Source organism: Loxodonta africana, unplaced genomic scaffold, assembly GCF_030014295.1.
Source record: "Loxodonta africana isolate mLoxAfr1 unplaced genomic scaffold, mLoxAfr1.hap2 scaffold_272, whole genome shotgun sequence".
NCBI lineage: Eukaryota > Metazoa > Chordata > Mammalia > Proboscidea > Elephantidae > Loxodonta > Loxodonta africana.
In genome coordinates, this window is record NW_026974995.1 from 224,337 (window position 1) to 232,650 (window position 8,314).

An 8,314-nucleotide genomic window follows, 5' to 3' on the forward strand; every position below is an offset into this window, starting at 1 on the left:
GAAAAGCTATCATTGCTGTGTGGGGAGAGATGGATGAAGCCCAGGGCTATTGCTTCTTGAGATGGTGGAGTGTATAAAAGTTCACAAATGCTTCTGTTGTAAGGTAGCAATGAAGTTGTAGCAAAGAGCTTCGAGTACTGGAAAGTTAGAAGAGGTTATGACTAATAAGAAATTAGATAAAAAGTTAATAGATGTGATGACCTTGACATAGTTTCTGGAGAATGCCAGATTTTCCACCTCCAAGTGAGTACATTAAGTAGAATATTGTACTATCACAGGATAGAATAATTACTCCTTGCATGTTTCCAAAATGAAAGAATATAATTTGCAGTTGACACTCTTCTGAGGTTTATTTTAAAAAGTTGAAGAATGACATCTCAGAGAAACTTCAGAGCAAACATGATGATAAGGAAGCTAAAAACTATATAATTACTTTGAAGAATAGTATGCCCTGTATGTGGGAGAGTAGTTCCTGAAAATAGTTTGGGTAAATATCATCCCTTTTACTCAACATTTGTCCCTATCCGACCTACTTTCTTTTCACACCTTGTTACCATTGCGCCTCTGTAATACTCCTGCTTCTCTGTCTGATAAAATTCAGTAAGAGAAACAATTGTCATTGTGTTTGGAGCAACCGGATATTGGAAGCATAAACCAAAACCAAACCCACTGCCATCAAGATGATTCTGACTCATAGTGACCCTATAGGACAGAGTAGAACTGTCCCATGTGGTTTCCAAGGAGCACCTGGTAGATTTAAATGGCTGATATTTTGGTTAGCAGCTGTAGCTCTTAACCACTACCCCACTAGGGTTTCCACTGGAAGGATAGGTAATGTATATTGAATTTTATGGCAACCTTTGGTCCTCAAGTCAGAATGTTTCCAAGGTATCTCTTTACCAGATATCAAAATTCAAGGGATTCACTTACATAGAGTGAGGAGCTCAAAAGGCAGACTATACCACCTCTTACACTGGACTTTTGAGAGCCAAAGAATCATGGGACAACCTGTTAACCTTCTCTCACACACACGGGTTGACATAAATTGGAAGCAACTCATCGACAGCTAACAACAAGGGTCAAGTATTCATATGAAAAAAAATGCTTAAGATTTCATCTTCATGGATGTCAGTGTCTTACATGGCAGTGTGGTGCTGTGTAAAGTGCATTATCTTCTACTATAGTTATAGAGCTGATTCACTAACCCATAAAACCATAACCCATTGTCATCAAGTCAATTTCAACTCATAGGGGCAAGTTACTTAAAATCTATCTCTTTATCCCCCAGCTTTAACAATTCAGAGTATATTTGTCTGTCTTTCATACTACATAAGATAGAAAGAAAGCCCCATTAAATGAATGGTGTGAATACATTTCATAATCAGAATTCTCATTGCCTTTGAATCAATTTCAATGCATAGTGACCCTATAGGACAGAGTAGAACTGCCTATAGGGTTTCCAAGGCTGTAATCTTTACAGAAGCAGACTGCCACATCTTTCTCCCGAGGAGCAGCTGGTGAGTTCCAACCACCGACCTTTTTGTTATCAGCCAAGTGTTTTAACCACTGTGCCACCAGGGCTCCTTGTAATCAGAATAGCATTGTAATATTATTAATTAGTAATATTATATAGTAATTAGTAATATGTATTGGTACATTTTAAGAGGTAGGGAAAGTTCAGTTCAAAAGCATTTACTGAGCACCTACATTGCATAAGGCGTTTGATTTGAAACAGTAGAAAATAAATTCTGAGAGCTCATATTTTTCCAAGAATCTTATCTAAGGAAGGAAACTAAAACAATTCCATACATAGAAGTGTATTGTAAGTGAAAATGTGTAAAATTACAAGAATGTTATAAAGAAAGCTTGTAGTAAGTAGGAGAGAGAATTCCCTTCATTACAAGACAAGCATTGACGGCTGCCTAAAGGAGGTTCCTCTGTAGTTGGATCAGGATGTTTTGAGAAGGAGGAAGTGGTTGGATAAGAAAAGGAGGAACAGAAATAGCAAGATGGGTTTTGAGAGCTTCATCCCTATTCATTTCTAATCTCTGGCTTTTACATTATTTCCATTATGAAGTTCCCACATATACACTTACTAATCCTTACTCCCACGCTCCCATTGCATGTTGAATATATCCTTATTAGACACAGAATTCAATGAATATTTGTCAATTTGGGAACTATATTCATGCTCTTCTAGATCATGATATTTTGTAGATGAAAAATTCCTTTGTCCAAAAAAATACGTGTACTTGAGGTGATAGAATATGTTTCTAAAGGATATTAATAAATGTATGATTAAAGCAATCTGGTTTGTTTGGAATATGAATGAGCTTTAAGACTGCTGATCTCCAATACCTGTGGCTGTAATCCCATCTGTGAATGGATTTTCTTTGATATGTTAATGAGACAGTATTAGTGTAGGGAGTGTTTTAAATCAATTTCTTTTGATATATAAAAGAGATTAAACAAGGAAGTGAGCAAGGAGAAATCAGGGAAGATACATGCCATACCACATGAAGATCGCCAAGGAGCCAAGACAAGGACCTTCCCCCAGAGCCCATGAGAGAATAAACCTTCCTCTAGAGCTTGAACCTTGATTTCAAACTTCTAGCTTCCTAACCATGAGAAAATAAATTTATTTTCTTTAAATCCACTTAGGTGTGGTATTTCTGTTATAGCAGTACTAGAAAATTAAGACAGAACTGAAAATTATAAACAAGTTAATAAAAAGTATTTATGATTCATAATTTAACTTAAGGATTTATGTCAAAATATATGTAGAAAATTAACTTGTTTTAGTAATGGATAACCTAATGAGATTGATAATATACAAACCCAAAACGCCACTCTCAAAGGAGTGACCAAAATCACAGACTATTGAAGATGAATGAGACTTTTCTATCATCTTACCTTCAATGCCTACCGTATTTTCAAATACAAATATTTTATGATGTATCATTCATTTAAAAATGAGTAATGAAAGGAATGAACTTACTGTAACAGTTAAGATACCAAGAGTCAGGTTTCTTACAGTTTATCCTTGCCCAGAATCACATAGAAAACACATAGTCCAAAGAAAATTATGTTTTATTCTGGGCACTCCAAAGTGAGTAACTTTATCGGGAAATTTTGCAAGGGTAGGTTTTACTTTGGAGGAAGATAAGATTTATTTGAAGGCTGTTGAGGAAAAGAGAATTTACAAAGGAAGAAGAAAGCTAGTCTACTTTGACTAACCCAGTCTGGATTTTGGCCAACTCATAACTTTCTAGACAATGTATTGGAGGTATGGATGTGACTTGGGAAGAACACAATAAGATAATTCAGTCTTCTGTATTATATTTAAATACATAACATTTCAGTATATGTCTTTACATGCATATGGCCTCCCTTCCAATGTCATAGTGATGAGAAAGATGTAAAAAAAAAAAAAGTTTTGCTCTTGAAAGTGAAGGTTTTGATTATTTCTGTCTAAATTTGTAAAAGAAGTCTTCACTGAAAGATGTTACATTTCAAATTTCAATAATAATCATTAAATTTGGCAGGACAGAAAACAAATTTAATAAAGAAGTCAGTTACTGGTTATCCACAATCCCTCTTCTAACCACATTGCCCTCCCTTTTCTGCTTTTCTGCTCTGTTCTAGGAACATGGGGTTTTCAACTACTAAGGATAATGCAAACTTTATTGGGAATTACAGTCACGCTTTGATCCTACAACAAACTGCCTGGTGTGTCTGGTAACAACCCCCACTCCTACTGCCCCAGATCTAAAATGCTTAAGCTAAAAACTGGAAGCGTGAACTATTAAGCAATCATCACACCTCTTTTAATTTGGAAATGTAAGCTCAGGGACTTTAAGTGCTCTAAGAGGTGCTTTTCAGCTTTTCAGAAATTGGAGGAAGAAAAATAGAAATGGGAATATTTGCAATATTACCAATTGTCAAAAAACTTTCATTTGTGCTTATTAGCAAATGTCAAGTACCAAATATCATTAAGGTGTTTGAAGGTAAAAATAGATTAGTTAGAAGCTAATGGAGCACTGGTGGCACAGTGGTTAAGAGCTCAGCTGCTAACCCAAAGGTCAGAAGTTTGAATCCACCAGCCACTCCTTGGAAACCCTACAGGGGCTGTTCTACTCTATTCTAAAGGGTAGCTAAGAGTAGGAATCGAATCAATGGCAATAGGTTTGGTTTTGGTTTAATAAGTATTATAGGACTACTATGTTTTTTTTTTTTTTATGAGTCAGAAGCAACTTGAATAACAATGGGGTAAATGAATGTTTCTTACTCATTTTTTAAGCTGGGATATCTGGGAAAGAGTGTTCAGTAAATAGCTGGGCCATATATATTTTTTGGTCCACTTTACTATGTACATAAAAGTTGGTAGTTCGAACCCACCCAGCACCACCATGAAAGAAAGGCCTGGTGATCTGTTTATGTAAGAATTATAGCTAAGAAAACGCTAGAGTAGTTCTACTCTGTGACACATGGGGTCTCCATGAGGTGGAATTGAGTTGATGGCAACAATTTTTTTTTTTGGCTTATTGTACATTTATAAGTAATATACATTATATAAGAATGCATCGCTAATATGGAATGCCTACATCTATGTAAAAATAAGACATTCTTTATAAGAATGGGAATAGTGTGTGGCTTTATATATATAATATTAAACTCAAAAGAGAAGACGGATATGTCCTCAATGCTGAGTGAGAAACAATGCAATCCATGGGCCCCAAGGTCTAGTGAATAAGAAAAAAAATAAGTAAACAAGTTGGAACCATATATCCTGGTTTTGTATCCTCAAGTAAAACAAATTCATAAGAGCAGAAAAATATTAAAGCTAACAAGCAGTTGCATTTAAAGAGTGATTTAAGAAAGTATCTCTTATAAGCTTATTTGAGATTTAAAATTGTCCTGTGAAGAAGTTGTTATAAATTGAGAGACAAAGAGATAAAGTGACTCATTAGGAAACAAGAGCTAGAATGTCCCTGATGAGGGATAGTTAGTTTTGCTGAAAATATCATTAACATTGCATAGCACCACAAATTAAATTGCTTAAAATATTTCACACAGTTACATAACACCATACATTAATTCCTGTATCATTTATTTTTTTCAGATGAACCATTTCTCCTCATTCATGAAATCATGCTGCTGAATAATAATGTGACTGAGTTCATTCTGCTTGGGTTGACACAAGAGCCTGTTAAAAGGAAAATAGTGTTTGTTTTTTCTTGCTTTTCTACTTAGGGACATTGTTGGGTAATTTGTTGATTATCTTCACCATTAAGACCAGCTGGGCACTTGGGAGTCCAATGTACTTCTTCCTTTTCTACTTATCCTTATCTGATACCTGCTTCTCTACCTCCATAGCCCCTAGAATGATTGTGGATGCCCTTCTGAAGAATAGTACTATCTCTTTTAGTGAGTGCATGATCCAAGTCTTTTCATTCCATTTCTTTGGCTGCCTGGAATCTTCATCCTTATCCTCATGGCCGTTGACAGCTATTTGGCCATCTGTAAGCCCCTGCACTACATGAGCCTCATGAGCTGGCGGGTCTGCAGTGTGTTGGAAGCTATAGCCTGGGTAGGGGCCTGTGTGCATTCTTCAGTTCAGATTTTTCTGACCCTGAGCTTACCTTTCTGTGGTCACAATGTGATTGATCACTATTTCTGTGACTTGCAGCCCTTGTTGAAACTCGCCTGTACAGACACCTATGTGATCAGCCTACTGCTGGTGTCCAATAGTGGGGCCATTTGCACAGTGAGTTTTGTCATCCTGATGTTCTCCTATATTGTCATCTTGTATTCTCTGAGAAACCACAGTGCTGAAGGGAGGAAAAAAGCCCTTTCCACCTGCATCTCCCATATCATTGTAGTCGTCTTGTTCTTCGGTCCTTGTATATTTATATATACACGACCCGCAACCACCTTCCCCACGGATAAGATGATAGCTGTGTTTTATACAATTGGAACACTCTTGATTAACCCTCTGATTTATACCCTGAGAAATGCTGAGGTGAAAAATGCCATGAGGAAGCTATGGAGCAAGAAACTGATCTCAGATGACCAAAGATGAATGGAAGTTACAAATGCTTCCTAATATCTTGAATCAGCCTAGAGGAATTCAACAGGAAATAGTATATTCTTATTTTGGATTTAGTACTTTCCTGTCTTTAGGAAAATAGGCAACATGAACACATACAGTGGTTAGTGTTGACTCAATTTCATGTTGAGGGAGAGACCACACCAGGTGCAAACAGGTGTGTAAGGCCCATTGCCTTAGATTTTTTACAGTGGTCTCTCTGCCTCCTTTGGATGCCTATAACCACTTGTAATTTTGATCTGGTGTTTTCTCTGTTCTTCATGTTGATTTGTGGTGTTGCTGGACTATTTAATAAAGGTTGGCAGTTGGACCCCAGCAAGCATTGCTACGGAGTAAAGGGCCTGGTGATTCTACTTCTGTAAAGATTACACCCAAAAAACCACATGGGGGTTGCCATGAGTTGCAATCAACTCAGTGACAACGGATTTGTTTGTTATTTTTATATTGTGATTACATTTAGCCTCTGTATTCTTAAATTCCCAGTCTGGTAGCTTTTGTTTTCAAAACTGAATGTGATAATCCAGAGAAGGAATTTGGGGCTTTGAAACAGAAATACATGTGCCACAGATAGAAAATTTTAGTGAGTTTTTAATACAAATCAGAGAAGAGAATAAATTGAGTAGAGAGGACTGAATGTTTATATGAAATATATGTTTCTGCAGTGGGGACAGATATCAACTTTTGTCACTACCCATCTGACAGCACAGTCCCTATTTACAAGATCATTTAAATCCAATTTCAATTTCATTTCTTTTTGTCTTTTTATCTGTTCAGAAAATTTGACATGAATATTTTTGTTCACTTGAGACTTCTGAATTCTACGTTTGTACTAAATTATATTAAAGTTTTTAAATTTGTATCAATTTTATTGTACCAAAACTTTAGCATTTCTCTGGCTTGATAAAATGAACATCTATTTTTCTGTGTGGACATGGAAAGCTGTAGATTCCAAGAGGAATTATAGTGATATATGTACATCACCTTTTTTTTTTAGAGTTTATGAATTTCAGGGTGAAATATATCCCATGTAGTTTATCATTGATTAGAGAAGCTACAGTTTTATTCTCCTATTGAAAGTTTTTCATAGTAGCAGATTCCAGTTGGAAGAGTTTTGGTGATGTCTTCTTCTATTTCAAGAAAAAGAAAAGAGAAAAAAGGAGTGTGTATCGGATCCAGTGTAGTTGTCTACCCAGAAACACACCATCTAATCTATCTCCTGGACATGTACTCAGTATAGAGCCCCTGCTACCACTGTGACCAAGTCTCCTGCAGAAAGAAATTGTGCTCTAGATCAGAGTCAGAATTTTATAGTAAAAATGGCAGAACTGCAAAGAAGACTGAAAGTTCAGCCTCAACATACTTCCTTTGTAGAAACCAGTGTCCTGATAGAAAAAGAATGGGACTGTCAGAACTAAAACAGGGAAATGTTTGTGTAGAAGGGTGAGAACATGGACCCCAAAATTATCTGGATCCTCTGAGCTGGCTCCCTCACGTGAGGGAAGAAAAGTCTTCCGTGACTTGATTCTATGTGATTACATCATCTGATGCACTTGTTGTGCAAAGATAATTGTTCTTTTCCAAAACCTCCTCCTATATCCCTTGTTACATCCAAAACACTAAGCAGGGCCAAGTCTCAGGAAAGTTAAAGCAGTGAAATACAACCCTTACTCTTTTAGAAATTATATGCATGAGGTAATTACAGTATCTAGCTAATATATATGAAGAGAAATGGGGAAACACTTTACTATGGGAGTTAATCTTGAAGGTGTTAGCATAGGAGGACAGAATATAAGTCTGGAGATTGAAAATTTTTAACATGAAGGCACTCACCAATGATTTGCAATCTCATGTTTTGGCAAGGACATCTGGAGCTGGCTTTTTAAAGTATATGCCTTAAGGTATTGTATTGTTTTTCTACTGCTGCTGTAACAAGTTGCCACAAATGTAGTGCTTAAAACACCCCGAATTTATTATCTTAAGTTCCCTAGGTTGAAAATATGACATAGGTCTCACTGGACTAAAATCAAGGTGTAAGTGTGGTTTCATTTCTTTTGGAGGCTCTAGGCTTTTCCAGAATCTAGAGGCCACCCAGCTTCCCTGGATCGTGACCCCTTCCTAAATCTTCAAAGTCAGCCACATTGCATATCTTTGACCATTCTTCCATTACCACATCTCCCTCTTTCTCTTCTGCCTCTCTTTCCCACA

The 8,314-nt window shown here is 36.5% G+C and overlaps 1 pseudogene; it reads left to right on the top strand.

The window, feature by feature from the left end:
- The first annotated feature begins 4,201 nt into the window (after positions 1 to 4,201).
- LOC135229345 (olfactory receptor 4C16-like) lies at positions 4,202 to 6,263 on the top strand (annotated as a pseudogene).
- The last annotated feature ends 2,051 nt before the right edge of the window (positions 6,264 to 8,314 follow it).